Source organism: Emys orbicularis, chromosome 7, assembly GCF_028017835.1.
Source record: "Emys orbicularis isolate rEmyOrb1 chromosome 7, rEmyOrb1.hap1, whole genome shotgun sequence".
In the NCBI taxonomy this organism is placed as follows: Eukaryota; Metazoa; Chordata; order Testudines; family Emydidae; genus Emys; species Emys orbicularis.
In genome coordinates, this window is record NC_088689.1 from 4,740,042 (window position 1) to 4,756,862 (window position 16,821).

Here is a 16,821-nt window from a genome sequence, read left to right on the forward strand (position 1 = left end):
AAAATACCATCAGAGATGCTTAGTTTTGCAGTTCTCAAACTATGGATGTGCGTCTCCAGAGATAACATGCTTGTTATAGGGTTACCAGACGTCCGGTTTTTCCCGGACATGTCTGGCTTTTTGGTAATCAAACCCCCGTCCGGGGGGAATTGCCAAAAAGCCGAACATGTCCGGGAAAAATACCGGCCGGGCACTTCCCCTCCCGGGCTCCGGCTGCTGTGCTCCTCCCCTGACTCTTCGGCTCTGTTTAAGAGCTGAGCTGCCCGAGCGCTCCGGCTTCGGGCAGCCCCCTTGCCTCCGGACCCCAGCCGCCGGCCGGGCACTTCCCCTCCCGGGCTCCAGCTGCTCTGCTCCGGCGGCGCAGGGTCCAGAGGCATGGGGGCTGCCCGAAGCCGGTAGCGCTCGGGCAGCTCGGCTCTTAAACAGAGCCGAAGAGTCAGGGGAGGAGCACAGCAGCCGGAGCCCGGGAGGGGAAGTGCCCGGCCGGGGGCGCAGGGTCCGGAGGCATGGGGGCTGCCCGAAGCCTGAGCGCTACCAGCTTCACGGTTTGCCGGGCAGCCTCCAGACCCTGCGCCACCGGCTGGGCGCTTCCCCTCCCGGGCTCCAGCTGCGCTGGGGAAGTGCTGGCCGGGGGCGCAGGGTCTGGGGGCTGCCCGGCAAACCGTGAAGCCGGTAGCGCTCAGGCAGCCCTTTTCGCGTGGCTGGGAGGGAGGGGGGGTGTTAGGGCGGGGACTTTGGGGAAGGGGCGGGGGTGGGAAAGGGGCGGGGCCAGGGCCCGTGGAGTGTCCTCTTTTTTTATTTTTTAAATATGGTAACCCTAGCTTAACAGCAAAAAAATTTTTAAATAAATAATATAGAGAGGTGAGAAATAACAGACCTCAACCCTATTGTCCCTCTGCAAATTTGTGTACACAGAGTCAATCCCTTACCTCTCTCAAACTGCAAAGTTTCAAAAAGTTCAATGAATAGAAGAGGGGGCGGAATAGATCTGGACAAGGAGAAGAAGTCTAGAGATAAATGTGAGAAGGGAGGGACAGGCAGTAGAAACAAAAGTGAAATTGTTTGAGCAGCATATTCCAGAAGTCTTGAGGTCTTTCTGAGGGTAGCCTTCATTGATTTGAGATCTACCATACCATTCTCTCACTAGAAGGGAAAACCTATGATGGCAGCAGGCCATAAAAGAGACCAAGTTTGGGAATATTTTAATGAAGTTCCTCTAACAGTGGGTAAGACAGGCATGCATGCAAAATGCAAACAGTGCAACATGCAAACAGTGCAACAAAGAAATGCAAGGCCTGGTTGCCCGAATGAATCATCATGAGACATGTTCTTTCTCAGGAGGAAGCTGCGGTGAAGATGATGAAAGGAACATGTCTGAACATGCAAGATCTTCAGGTTGGTGAACTTTTTTTATTTCATACTTCTTTCTTAAGGACTGCCTGTCTTCCTTCTGGACTATTCTTGAATTCTCATGTTTGAGCAAAAAATATAGTTGTTACTCTATGGTACTATCATTTTAGATGCAGTTGTGATAAAAAATAAATAGCTGAAATAGGCAGATCTTCCTTTTACAATTTCACTTTTAAAGTAGTACTGAGTGTCAGTGAATCCAATGAGTAATACTAAATGCGCAGTATGGTAATAATAATTAAATAACTGCATTGACTTATTTTCTTTAGGAGAATCCATCCTCAACATACAGGATTCTGAAGCCTATCCACCTTCAAGATCACCATCATTTTCTATAGTTTCAGAGTTATCTGCCAATGATAGTGTTTCAGTCACATCATGTATGTCACATAGCCACAGTATATATATCACCTGTAGCAAAAAGAAGAAAAAAATCTCCATCATCCAGAAACAACCATAGATAGGTTTGTGATAAGAACCAGCAGATTACAAAAAGAGGTAATTGATGAAAAAAATTGCCCGGTTTGTTTATGCAACAAACTCTCCTTTCTGTATGATTGAGAACCCACACTTCATTAACATGGTTCAGTCATTAAGACCAGGATACAGTCCACCCAACAGAGCAGATGTTGCAGGCAAATTACTGGATAAAGTGTATCAAAGAGAAATTGAGCAGCATGCAAAAGGTCTAGAGGGTAACATTGTTAACCTGAGTCTTGATGGGTGGAGCAATGTCCACAATGATCCTGATGTATGTGCTTGTGTGACAACAGAAGAAGGGAATGTCTTCCTTACAGAAACAATTGATACATCAGGAAATGCACACACAGGGGAATACTTACAAGAAGTAGCAGTAAAAGCTATAACAAACTTGGGGGGGGGGGGGGGGAATTAAATGTCTAGTATGCAGCTTGCTCACAGACAATGCTGCAAATGTATCCAAGATGAGAAGAAATTATTTAGAAGAGAGTCCTCAGCTAATAACATACGGACGGTTGCAGTGCTCATTTGATGCACCTCCTAGCCAAAGACTTCAGTGTTCCAGAAATAAAGGCTAATGTTGTTGAAATTGCAAAATACTTCTGTAACAACCACTTTGCAGCAGCTGCTCTGAAAAAAGTGGGAGGAACCAAGCTAACTCTCCCACAAGATGTGTGATGGAACTCAGTAGTGGACTGATTTGAGCACTATATCAAGAACTGGCCTAATCTGATGACAATTTGTGAACAAAATCGTGAAAAAATAGATGGCACTGTCACAGCCAAAATTCTCAACATTGGGCTTAAGAGAAATGTTGAACACATGCTGCGTACCCTGAAGCCTATTTCTGTAGCCTTGAACAAAATGCAGAGAAATAGCTTTTTTATTGCTGACACTGTTGAAATTTGGAAGGAACTGAGTGAGATCTTGAAAAGAGAAATATGCAATGACAGAGTTAAATTACAAGCATTAAAAAAAAAAAATGGGACAAGCACTATCTCCAGCTCATTTTCTTGCAAATATTCTCAATACTTGGTACCAGGGCCAAACCTTAACTGCTGAAGAAGAGGAGTTGGCTATGACATGGACATCCAACAACCATCTCTCCTTAATGCCAACTATAATAAACTTCAGAGATAAGGGTGAACCATTCAAGAAATATATGTTTACTGATGATTTTTTAAAGAAAGTCACACCAGTGAACTAGTGGAAGTCACTTAAGCACTTGGATTCAGAGACTGTTGAAGTGATAATCTCACTTTTAACAGCAGTAGCTTTTTCTGTCGGTGTAGAAAGAATATTTTCTTCCTTTGGACTAATTCATTCCAAATTGAGAAATCGTTTGGGACCCAAAAAAGTAGGAAAGCTTGTTTTTCTTTTCCAGATTATGAACAAACAGGAAAATGAAGGTGAAGACAACTAAGTTAGCTGCAGAAGCCAATATTTTAAATTTCTCATGTTGACCAGGCTGACATAGTCAATTTAATTTTTGTTTTTTTGCTTTTAAATATTTCATTTAACTATTTTAGTTAAAAACAATTTTAACAAAAACAAACCTGATTTTAAAAAACTTGAATGTTTAACTAAATTCAGAAATGCATATGCTTGTTTTGTTACAATATTGTATGTTTGCTGTTGAAGAAAAAAATCCAGAATACTTAACATTGTTGTTTTAGTTAAATAAAACAATTGAAATGTCTGTCTGGTGATGTTCTCCTCCTAACACAGCCTGGCAAGAAAATCCTCCAAATATTAATGATTAACCTGTTGAATTGGAGATAGTTCACCTCCCAATGACTTCATAAATATCTGCTTCAGTTACCTTTGGTAAATAAAATAACCAATCATTCATTTTCTGATATAACTGTAAAACTAATCTGAAAAGTTTTCAAAATAAATCACTGTTTAAAAATGTATAGTGTGTACCTTCTAAAAATGAAACCTACATCTATCTCTGAGTTGTGAAGAATATGTATTAAGGTTATAACAACCAATAAGAATGAACTTTTATGTAAAATTCCATGATTAAATCGAGTCTTCCTGACTAGTGATTTAAATCAAATCCATCCTGGAGAATTCTGTTCTTTCAAACAATCTGCCTGGTACTGAAGTTAGACTTACCAGCCTGTAACTGCCAGGATCATCTCAGGAGCCTTTTTTTAAAATGGGTGTTATATTAGCTATCCATCAGTCATCTGGTAAACAGGCTGAATTTTACTTTTCTATGCTACAGGTTTTGTTATACACCAACTCAGTCATGGAAAAAATACAGGACACCTCCCTACACTTTCATGTGGCTGCTCTTTAGTAATAAGCTCTATAAATGACTGCAATATCTTTTAACATGTACTATGCAAAGAGCAGCCTTCATGTATATACAGTGGTCAGCATCCCAAACTGATCAAATAATCCTGAGATCTGCACTGTCAAGTTAATTTTGTATTTAAAATGATTTTTTTTCTGTTTGTATTTTACCTAAGAAATATCAAAATGCCACCTCTGGTCTTTCCTGGTTTTACTAGAAGACTTTATGGGAGTCTCAAAGAATGTATATATTGTGACCTCTCACACTTTAGTAAATGGCCCTGGGGCACTGAATTTTTGACAAAGACATCATTTGTCCAGTGGAGAAAGAATGGACTTGTGGTTAAGGCACTGACCTAGAACTCAAGAGACCTGGACTCAATAACCAACTGTGTCACAGACTTCCTGTGTGAACCTGGGCAGGTCACTTAATCTCTTGTGCCAGAGATACTTCCCTACCTCACAGGGGTGTTGTGAAGATAAATCCATAAATAGTATAGTAACCAGATATGAAAGGGGTGCCTGTTGGATCTCTTTTTAGGGGGTACTATTATTTATATAGCACCAAGAGCACAACAGGCACTTAGCTTACCATCAGTCTTCTGGGGTTCTCCTTTTTTGCACTTATTTTTTATTGTAACTCTTCCCTCCACCCCACTCTCCCAAAAGCTCTGTATTAGATGGCCCCAGGCTTTCACCTGACAATGGCAGGAGCCAGCTGCATCCACCCTAAATTCAATACCACTCCTGGGTTAGCCTTCGAGGACCTGAAATGCTCCCTTAGCCAAGGGAGTGAGCATGCTGCCTCTGCAATACTCCCAGCCTATCAGACTGGGGGTCTCAAGACATGACCCATAGATATAATCCACTTTTCTCATCCACCCTCTCCCCAAATGAAGGGTGACTCATTAAAATATCTATGTATCTTATTTATCATTCAATATATGCTAACAGTGAATTTAAATAAAATACATCTCCTGAACTGTGTTCTAGCCTTAATTGCTCAGTCCAATCTGGTAACCCTGCAGCACTTTACATGTGATAAGAAAGCCACACTGACCTATCAGCTGAACAAGCAGGAAGATGAGGAAACAGGTAATGTGACATTCATATCTGTGTTTAGCTGCAGTTACAGCATTTTGTTTTTATAGATAAAGCAAGCACCATTAATTTATTTTCTGACCTGTTTTTTCAGTCAGCAGTGGGCTGGACTGTCACATGATCTGCTCTGCCCCCTTTTCCTGGGAACTTCTGGGGCTGGTTCGCTGACTGAGTCAACCCAGAACACACCAGCTAGACTCACCTGGGTTTAGGGATTATGATATATCCTAAACTATCAGTTGAGTTTATCTCCCTCGGATACCTCCAACTCTTAATATTTAAAAAACTGACGCAAAACTGAGTTATTTTTGTTAGTAATTAATGGAGCTGGATAGATCAATTACCTCACTGTGATTGCTATGGAGAGCACTTTCACAGTGTGTCTTCACTTGAGGGTTCAATTTTTTTTCCACTTCATTAAACCCTCTAGGAATGTTTTCATATATAAAGTGTTCCACACATTACACAGATGTCAGTGTGGAGAGCTACAAACATCTGGGCCAAAGCCAGCTAATTCAAGGGCCTGCTCTTTTTGCTTTCTTAAGCAAACAGTGAAAAATGAGACTATTTCACAGCATTCTGTAGGAGCGCCTAAGGAAAGCTACATCTTTATTTTTTCCTTTTCCCCAGGCCAACCCTACAATCTGCCTATTAAGTACACACTCAGTATAATAAGTCTTTGTTTTGAAACATTCTGAGCATAACTGAGAGCTGTAAATATTATTCCTGTGGTTAGATAACTAAATTAGACCTGGTTTGTGAAATGACTTCAGGACACAGCTGGGCACAATGGAACACCCCATCCCCTTCTCTTTTTTCAAATGAATTTGTACTGGTGAAAGGAGCCAGATTGGCAGTTTTGGAGGCTGAAGTTATCTGTTTAGCCACAGAATGGGTACAGCACAGGCAGTATTAGTGCAAGAATCCACACACTAGACCCAGGTGCTTCATGCTGGTTCTGGAAAGAATATCTTCAGGGCTCTTCAAAGCTTGTGCCTTTGCCTTCTACCTGACTCCCACCCCAAGTTAGAGATGCTATGTTCAAACATTCATATGTTTGATTTAAAAACCGAAACAAGATGCGGAAATAGCAATATTACATCTACCAATATTTCACTACTGTAACCTTCATTCCCCCATATCTCTTCCTCCACCTTTGTTTATTCATATCTTTGCTGTGTTAAGTCTGATCTAGCTGATAAGATCCACAAGACAAGGACCTTTAATTTTAATGGCCTAGGTGTGCATCAGCAGCACCGTATAAACAAATATAGGGGAGAAGGGATTAAAAAGGAAGTATTTCTTCACACAACGCACAATCAACCTGTGGAACTCCTTGCCAGAGGATGTTGTGAAGGCCAAGCACTAATAGGGTTCAAAAACTTATGAAGGATAGGTCCATCAATGGCTATTAGCCAGGATGGGCAGGAATGGTGTCCCTAGCCTCTGTTTGCCAGAAGCTGGGAATGAGCGACAGGGGATGGCTCACTAGATGATTACCTGTTCTGTTCATTCCCTCTGGGGCACCTGGCACTGGCCACTGTCGGAAGACAGGATATTAGGCTAGATGGACCTTTGGTCTGACCCAGTAGGGCCATTCTTATGTTCTTATGTTACATATCAGCAATTGTGACCATGAGTTTTGCAACAGATGTACGTATGTAGAAGAAACTTGACTAAGATTGCCAACTAGCAAGAACTTTTAGTCACTGCCAATCTATGTCAGATTTTAACAAGTGACATAGCAGTGGAAGGCTTTGCCCAGGCACAGAGATATTCAGTACTATACTTAAATAAGTGGGTGCAGTGGCTAAGTGTCAGGGAACTAATACTTAGGACAATGCACAGGAAATACTATGGAATGTATTTGCTAAATGTATACTGTAAATGCTAAAATGTTTTTCATAGCACCGGTCTGACCCTTCAACATACAGTCTGAAAGTGAGGAGTTTGGGGCAGAGTGGTTACACTAATTTAGCCATATTTAGATAATAAATTGCTCATGGCAGCCACCTTAAATAACAACACTGAACTTTTTGCAGATATTGCATCAGTTCTATTTATTGTACATTCTGAACTTCCTTTGTGGTAATAAAGGAAAAGAAAAATAAACTTGTGTTGAGTGCTCTCTATTGGCAGGACATAGCCTAACATTTTAGGCATCATTCCAATGAATGGTTATCCATAACATTAAAATAATACAAACCACTAATACTTGGATCTTAGCCATAATGCATAATAATGTTTTTTTCAGTAGCACAGAGTGGGTCTTTTACACTTAGAAAAATTTACATTAAAATTCATAATATGGAGATATCCAAAGAACAAGTTATGCCTAGACACAGAGTAGCCAATTATCAAAGACTAATACTTTGGCCTTCTTAAAAAATGCCAGTAATTCAAGTAGTTTTAAAGTGAGCTTTATGCTGACGATTCACACCACCACAAATTGGGGGAATAGATTCATAGATTCTAGGACTGGAAGGGACCTCGAGAGGTCATCGAGTCCAGTCCCCTGCCCGCATGGCAGGACCAAATACTGTCTAGACCATCCCTAGACAGTATTTGAAGAACAGATACAGGGCAGACAAAGTGGAAACTCCCCAATGCTAACTTACTGATGTGTCTCAGATCTAACAGAGAGTGAAGACATTGAGGAGTGTGACAGGAGATCAGTCCCAAAGCCCATTCAATCCTTGTTCTCTTTAAGACAGCCAAGCAGGGAGCCTGTTAGGATGTGGAACTTTCCATGAGAAATTGGGCTAAAACCACTCATCATTCACTTCCCAGAAGGCCAAACAGCTGCCAGATGATAACAGCTTTGGGTCATTACATAGCTCTGCTAGATTTTAAACCAATGGCCACGTAGCAGTAGGCTCTGCTGTATCAGATCACCCACGTCCCACAGCACTCTATGATCCAAGTCTGCAGAACTGACACGGCTGTTTAGCTCCCATTGCACATCATCAATCTGATTCTACCTATGTAGGATATCAGGGAGGAGTACTGTACCCTTTGGGGGGTACACAGAGGTCTTCCAGGGGGAACATCAACTCATGTCGATATTTGCCTAGTTTTACAACAGGCTACATAAAAAGCACTAGCGAAGTCAGTACAAATTAAAATTTCAAACAATGACTTGTCTATACTGCTCTATATACTATACACTGAAATGTAAGTACAATATTTATATTCCAATCCATTTATTTTATAGTTATATGGTAAGTGAGAAAGTAAGCAATTTTTCAGTAATCGTGTGCTGTGACACTTTTGCATTTTTATGTCTGATTTTGAAAGCAAGTAGTTTTTAAGTGAGGTAAAAGTTGGGGGTACGCAAGACAAATTAGACCCTGGAAAGGGGTACAGTAATCTGGAAGGTTGAGAGCTACCACTATAACCAATCCCCTGAACCATCTCTTCCCTAGACAATAGTTTCTATTACAAACTACATTTTATTAATCAGATTAAAAATCATATTTAAACAAGCCCACATTTCCTTTTCCATCTTATTTGAGATTGTGTCCCCCCCAATACACTTCATTTCTCTCAACACAGACATTTCCACTTTTGTTTCTTCTCATTTTTTAAAATAAAGGTTACTTTTGAGGTTTTCCCCAAAGAGCATAATGCTTCAATGTTCAGGTTCCAAACATTAAGGGAGACTTTTTTTTTTTTAAAGAAAACTTTAAGTTGAAGTTTGAAAATAGCCCAGTGTAAATATTTCTACTGGTTTTAGGTTTTATAAAGCTTATTTTTCCAAAACCTAAATTTGAGTTGAATCCTAAATTTGGAGGCATCCTTCACACTTTATTTAAACAAGCTTTATTTTAAAAAATTGCTTTTAAACTGAAAAGCTGCCTGACAAATTTCAACTCAAAGTGATTTTTAGCAAATGCTTTATAATAGTAATGCTAGAAAAGCAAATATATTAGCACAATTTCTGATCTCAAACCTCAACTGAAAATGTTTCTCTCACTCTCAAAATTTTTCACCACTGTTTATCTTTGTAATTGTATGTAACTCCATGGAGCATTTTGGAAGACAGTTTATTTAGATGATAGTATACAAATAAAAGCTGTATTGTAGTATAACAGAACTACATCTATGCTTGGACAACTCCAACTTTTGTTATAAGTTCCCAACTGATCTTTTGACCTCGAGTCTAGCTACAATGGAGTTCTGCTCTAGAACATGACTATTAGGATTGTTTCTCAAAGATTTCCAGAGCAAAAGTGCTCAGTGGACAAGCTGAAAATACAGTATGTGTATGTTTTTTCTAACTGCCACCACTGCAAACTCAATATGGAAGTCAAAAAAAAAAAAATCAAGCTACATTCTCTTTCTGGGTTACAATATCACAAACAACAAAGATCCTGAAAATCAGAACATATGCCCTAACCCTGCAAACATTTATACACATTTAACATTACTCATATGAGTAATGTGAATAAGTATTTGAAGGATCAGGCCCTTAGATAACAATTCTAGTAAGATGAGCATGATAATACATGACCCAGAATAGAACACAGCTCCCTCTCCCAGAGCTAACAGGTGTAAGAAGCAGCAAAATATATTTTAGTTAATGACAAGATATATTTTTTACTTCACATGGGGTTAAGAAAGAAGGTGCCATTTTTACATAGTCATGAACATGAAACCCAGAATGAACAGGCCAAGTACCATCCTGGAGCATCCATATTAGAACCAATTAAATGTAAATACCTTTGGAGGATCTCATCACATTTTTATAACAGCCTGAACCAGATAAAAGAGACATGGACGGGACCTATTAAATCCCTTAGTATATCAGTAGCTAATGCAGAACTGTTTCCCTGGTGTACATTTTGCAACACAACATTGCCAGAAGTAGCGGCATTAAAAAAAGGCTCAAGTAAAGGAGAGCAAACCTGATTTTTATTTGGTTCCCACCTGTCCCCTCTCGGTTATCAGTTCAAGCCTGACACAGACCCATTTGCCACGGCCAACTCAGTTCAAATAAAGCGAGACACTGAACCGATTTCTGATGCAAGGCTACCCTGAAAATACTTCCCATCCTGCCAGGCAAATTGCTTTCCTCTATACAGGGCATCACCCCCTCAAGCCCCAGCCCCAGGACGAAGTGAGGATGAATTGTCCAGCCGCAGTTTGGTTTGCTGGGGTGCTCAGCACAACATCCATGAGAGGAATTAAACCAAAGGGGGTTCGCCCAGCTCAGCCAAGGGGCCCACTCTCCACCCAGAAGCCAGGGTGAGCCGGGAGGATGCAGGGAAGAGAGCCTCCGGGGCCACCTCGATTGGGGGGGGGGGGGGGGAAGGTCCTCAAGCTGGTCTCTAGCCAGTCACTGCCCGGGAAAGGGGGCACCTCTCCTGAGGTGGGGGGCACCACTCAGTAGCCACCCTGAAGAGAACCCCCCAGTCACCCGTGGGGAGCAAGGATCTCCTCAGCGATAGCTCAAGGGAGCAGCTCGACTGGGGCAAAAGGGGCAACCCCAGGACAGCAGGGGGTGCTGCCCGCGCAAGGGGGGGAGCGTGGGGGTGTGTGTGTGAAGGGATCCTGCCCTGGGGCGCTGCCCGCGCGAGAGGGGGGGGGTCCTGCTCTTAGGCGCTGCCCGCGCGAGAGGGGGGGAGCGTGGGGGTGTGTGTGTGAAGGGATCCTGCCCTGGGGCGCTGCCCGCGCGAGAGGGGGGGTCCTGCTCTTAGGCGCTGCCCGCGCGAGAGGGGGGGAGCGTGGGGGGGTCCTGCCCTGAGGCGCTGCCCGCGCGGGGGGGGGTGGGGGGGGAGTCCTGCCCTGAGGCGCTGCCCGCGCGAGGGAGGGGGGGGGCTGCTCGTAGGCGCTGCCCGCGCGAGGGACGGGGGGGGGCTGCTCGTAGGCGCTGCCCGCGCGAGGGGGGGCGTGTGGGGGGGTCCTGCCCTCGGACACTCCCTAGGTGAGGGGGTCTCTCGCGGCGGCGGCGAGTTCCGGACTCCCAGCTCCCCACGGCCGCACTCACCTTCCGCCGCTCTGCGAAGAAATAAACCGCACCACAACTGCAGCACGGGGGCGGCCACACTGCGCGCGCGCGAGATACGCCCCGCCCCTTAGCCAATAGACCGGGGAGGGGGGCAGTGTGCCAGGGAGCGGGGAGAGTGTGCAACCCCCCAATACAGCCGCACACGGATCCTGCCAGGGACCGGGGAGAGTGTGCAACCCCCCAATACAGCCGCACACGGATCCTGCCAGGGACCGGGGAAAGTGTGCAACCCCCCAATACCCAGCCGCACACGGATCCTGCCAGGGACCGGGGAGTGTGTGCAACCCCGCAGTACAGCCGCACACGGATCCTGCCACCCCCTGGCTTAAAGTGGTTTCCATCATATACAGCATCTGCAGTTTGGTCCAATGGCTCTCAACACCCCCACTATACAAATTGTTCCAGCACCTCTCCTGGAGGGTGATCTAGGGAGTGGCGCCAGGATCAGCCCCAAAGCAAATCGGGGGCTGGGGGCTATGTGCAGAAGACGATGTAATGCATTCAGCCCTTTGCAACAATCACACCCTTGGTTCACACAGTGCTTGGAGCACTCCGCCCGGACTAAACGTGCAGCTACACCTCTGCAGTTTGATTAGTCTTTTGCTCAGCGTCTGCAGAATAGTCTTTGCTCCTTGCAACGGATGCCCTCCCCACCCCTAACTGCAACAGCAGTGGCAGTGCAGGGTGCCCCTTCTCAGTGACATTAACAATCAGAGCTGGCGATACCAGTCTCCCCATCCCAATAGCTTTGCAACTAGGTCAGATGATACAGTAGCATGGCCGGGGTAAGTAGAGAAGTAGTCGATGGGGTTGGTTAACACAGGGGGTGGCCATATGTTTATCTCAGGGCTTGTCTACACTACAAAATTAAGTCGACTTTATCTAATTCGACCTTGAACCTCCGAATTAATTAAATCGATTGTATGTGGCCACACCAGGCTCATTGTCTCGATGGAGTGCGTCCTCATTAGCACTGCCTGCATCGATGCACAAAGCAGTTGCATCGTGGGTAGCTATCCCAAAGTGCAACTTCCCGCAGTGTGTTTTGGGAAGTTTGTGCAATGCCTCTTGGGACCAAAACATTGTCACTGGGGAGTATGGGAACATTGCGTCAGCATCCCATGATGCACTGTGCTCAACGGCAAACAACCCAGTGGTTTTCCTGCTTTAAAACCGCCGCACATATGCCATAACCCCAGAAGCATGGAGCCTGCTCAGTTGTGCATTCTTGCTGTGAGCATCTCAAACATCTCGTGCCTTCTCCTGCAGTATTTCCAGAGCCAAAGTAAGGTCCACCGCATGGAACATAGTGATGTCCTGCAAGCAACCCTGCTGCAAGCCATTGAAAGGAAATTCACAGTTACTTCTGGCAGTCACAGAGCAGCTGCACACTGTTGAGCGCCGTTTCTGGTCCCGTGAAACAAGCACTGACTGGTGGGACCGCATCGTTTTGCAAATATGAGATGACGAGCAATGGCTGCAGAAATTTCAAATGCGGAAGGCCACCTTCCAGGAACTTTGTGCAGAGCTTTCCCCTGCCCTGCAGTTCAGCAACACAAAAATGAGAGCTGCTCTGACAGTGGAGAAGCGAGTGGTGATCACTATTTGGAAGCTTGCAATGCCAGACAGTTACCAGTCAGTGGGGAATCAATTTGGAGTAGGTAAATTAACTATGGGAGCTGCTGTGCTCCAAGTGTGCAGGACGATTAATCAACTTCTGCTATGAAGGGTAGTGAGTCTGGGAAATGTGCAGGACATAGTGGATGGTTTTGCCGCAATGGGGTTCCCTAATTGCAGTGGGGCAATAGATGGCACACATTTCCCCATCTTGGCACTAGACCAGCTTGCCAAAAAGTACATAAACCGAAAGGGATACTTTTCAATGGAGTTGCAAGCGCTGGTGGATCACAGGGGGTGTTTCACCGACATCAACGTAGGATGATCGGGAAAGGTTCATGATGCTCGCATCTTTAGGAGCTCGGATCTGTTCAAAAAGCTTCAATCTGAGACTTTCTTTCCAGACCACAAAATGAACATTGACAACATTGAGATACCTATAGTTATCCTGGGGGACCCAGCCTACCCCTCGCTCCCATGGCTCATGAAGCCATACACCGGCTGTCTGGACAGCAGTAAGGAACGGTTCAACTATAGGCTCAGCAAGTGCAGAATGGTGGTTGAATGTGCCTTTGGTCATTTGAAAGGGCCCTGGAGAAGTTTACTAACAAGGTTGCATCTTAGTGAAGAGAACATCCCCATGGTTATTATAGCTGCCGGCTATGTGCTCCATAATATCTGTGAAAAAGAGGAGGGAAATTTTCCGCAGGGGTGGGCAGTTGCAGATCACATGGCAGCCACTTTGGAGCAGCCAGACACCGGGGCAATAGGAAGAGCACAGCAAGGGGCGCTGCGTATCCCGAGGCTTTGAAAAGCCGTTTCAATAATGAGTCACAGTAACGTGAGCTGCTTGTCTGCATTGTGCTTTCCCAAAGCTTCATCGGCCTTGTATCGCTGTCCCTGTAAAGCCAACCCCCCGCCCAAGCCCACTGCTTCTACTCAATACAGAACATTTATTTCTCGAATCCATTTACTTTATTTAACAAAGATAAGTAAAGAGGGGGGACAGAAAAAAAAGGTAACCTTGGGGAAAAGAGGTTGTAAAGTTGGAACGGGAGAAACATTTTCAGCTGTGTAACGTAACACCGCATTCCAGACCATCAAAGGTCTGTGAATGGATGCCTTCTGTTCCTTACACGTGATTCTGTGCCAGGCAATGCTGGCTGGCTGTCCACCAGGGTCTGCAGAGGGACTCTACCCTCCTGCTTCTGTTCCTGCAGTTCAACCGGATGCCTCAACATGTCTGCTTGGTCCCTCATAATCCGAAGCATCTCATCCTGCGCTGCACGCTCTTGCTCATTGGAAGCTTTCCTGCTCTCCATGTCCATGTCTAACTTCTCGGACAATGAAATCCTCCATGCTCTCAGATCTGTGTCAGCTGTCCCAGAGGCGTTCATTATCTCGGTGAACATGTCCTCCCACGTTCTCTTTCTCCTCCTTCTAATCAGCGAAAGTCTGCTTTCAGGTGTTGATGACATGCCGAAGGACACATCTGCAGCTGTCAGTCATGGGAAAAAATATAAGGAGCCATTGTACATTAATAAAATGTTTCCATAGCAAAGCCATTTTAATTAAAAAAAAACAACCCTTATTACACTAGATGCAAGCCATAACATAATCAGAATCTGTAACTGTTCATTGTGCCATTTTGCTGCTCCAGCCATGGTGAGTAGGCCTCCCTGGGTCATGGGTGTGACGGGTTCAGTCACAGGGACCCCCTTGGGACTGCCACCTGATGCGCTGAGACTACCTCTAAGTCTCTTTTCCCTGCCAGCTTGGGACTTCAGCACCCTGTCTTGTTGAGACAGACACGCTAGCCTGCTGCAAACACAGACCCAGGTCTGAACCACATCCCCACAAGCTGCAGACTTAATTGAAAACAGCTTAAGAAGTGCTCCTGTCTCTAGCACCCAGACACCCAGTTCCCAATGGGAGCCAAACCCCAAATAAATCAGTTTTATTCTGTATAAAGCTTATACAGGGTAAACTCACAAATTGTCCGCCCTCTATAACACTGATAGAGAGATATGCACAGCTGTTTGCTACCCAGGTATTAATCGCTTATTCTGGGTTAATTAATAAACAAAAGTGATTTTATTAAATATAAAAAGTAGGATTTTAAGTAGTTCCAAGTAATAACAGACAGAACAAAGTAAGTTGCCAAGCAAAATAAAACAAAAGCACCCAAGTCTAAGTCTAATACATTTAAGAAACTGAATGCAGGTAAATCTCACCCTCAGAGATGTTCCAATAAGCATCTTTCACAGACTAGACTCCTTTCTAGTCTGGGCCCAATCCTTTCCCCTGGTACAGTCCCTGTTCCAGCTCAGGTGGTAGCTAGGGGATTTCTCATGACTGCAGCCTCCTTTGTTCTGCTCCACCCCATTATATAGCTTTTGGCACAAGGTGGGAATCTTTTGTCTCTCTCAGTCCCCACCCTTCCTTCTAAATGGAAAAGCCCCAGGTTTAAGATGGATTCCAGTACCAGATGACATGATCACATGTCCTGTGAGACCCCAAATCTTCATTCTTCACGGCCTGACTCACAGGAAGGCTTGCAAGTAAACAGAGCCATCTACAATCAATTGTCCTGGTTAATGGGAGCCATCAAGATTCCAAACCACCATTAATGGCCCACACTTTGCATAATAACGATAGGACCTCAGAGTTATATTTCATATTTCTAGTTTCAGATACAAAAATGATACATTTATACAAATAGGATGAACACACTCAGTAGATTATAAGCTTTGTAATGATACCTTACAAAAGACCTTTCGCATGAAGCATATTCCAGTTTCATTATATTCACACTCATTAGCATATTTTCATAAAATCATATGGAGGGCAACGTCACAATGGGTGATCACACTTTTAATGAAGTTTATGGCAGGCTCATGTAGGGAGCAGAGGTAGCTAGTCGAACAATGGCCCTTCCCCATAGCACCACAGGAAGCCGTTTACAAACGGGGCCGGGGTGAGGGGGGAGAACATTTTCACTCCCAAATTGCGGAATTTCTCATGTGGGGCCCCAGTCCCCTATCAGCCACTTTAAACTACTTGCTGACCCATGCCAAGCACAGTAAAGACACATTAGCGGCCGCGTGGTTTGGCGATCCGGAATGTGGGGGGCTGGGGTGGGTCTACATGCCCTTTTTTTCTTGTAAGAGAACTTTTAATGAGAACTTCCCCCATTTCCCCTAGGCGACCCTATGTGATATCAGACTCCTGAGGGTAACAGAGGCGAAAGGAAGGAGATGCTGCAAGTATTTGGGTATAGACCTGGTCCTTATGCTGCTATGCTGTGTACTGCAATGATGCCCGCAGAATTAATTCAGGAGTTGCATGGGAAAGTGTCCTACCATAGTGGAAGAAATAAGACTGCCCTGCCCAGAAACCTTCTGCAAAGGATTGCAGAGTACCTCCATGAAAGTTCCCTAGAGATATCCATGGAGGATTCCCAGGCTATCCCAGTCCACATAAACAGTCTTTTCCGGGGGCCACCCTCTGCATAGCTGGAGCGGCCTCTTATAAGCAGCACCTCGCTTTTTCTTCACAGTAAATATGAAATACCACCGAATGTGGGTGCCCTCTAAAGTTTAACTGGACTTTGATTGTAACTGTATACTCACCAGAGGTGCCTTCCCCAGCATCACGGTCGGCCACCATGATGTCCTGCGACCCACAGGGCTCCAGGGTTAAAAATATTTCCTGGCTCTCGAAGAGAATGGATCCATCACTCACCTGTCTCCCATTCTCCTCCTCTTCTTCCTCATCCACCATATCATCGTCCTTGTTGTCCCTAGACTCACACACCTATGAGGTGTCCACATTGCTTGTTGGGGTTCTGGTAGGGTTGCCCCCAAGAATCGCATGCAGCTCGTTGAAGAACTGGCATG

General features: G+C 44.6%; 1 protein-coding gene across 1 annotated transcript in view; it reads right to left on the bottom strand.

The window, feature by feature from the left end:
- Nucleotides 1–11,321, bottom strand: part of NT5C2 (5'-nucleotidase, cytosolic II) — an 83,265-nt gene extending 71,944 nt beyond the window's left edge. The window contains exon 1 of the mRNA XM_065407293.1: nucleotides 11,285–11,321. The gene's annotated coding sequence lies outside the window, so the exon portion shown is untranslated. The remainder of the gene's footprint in view (nucleotides 1–11,284) is intronic.
- Nucleotides 11,322–16,821: the final 5,500 nt, after the last annotated feature.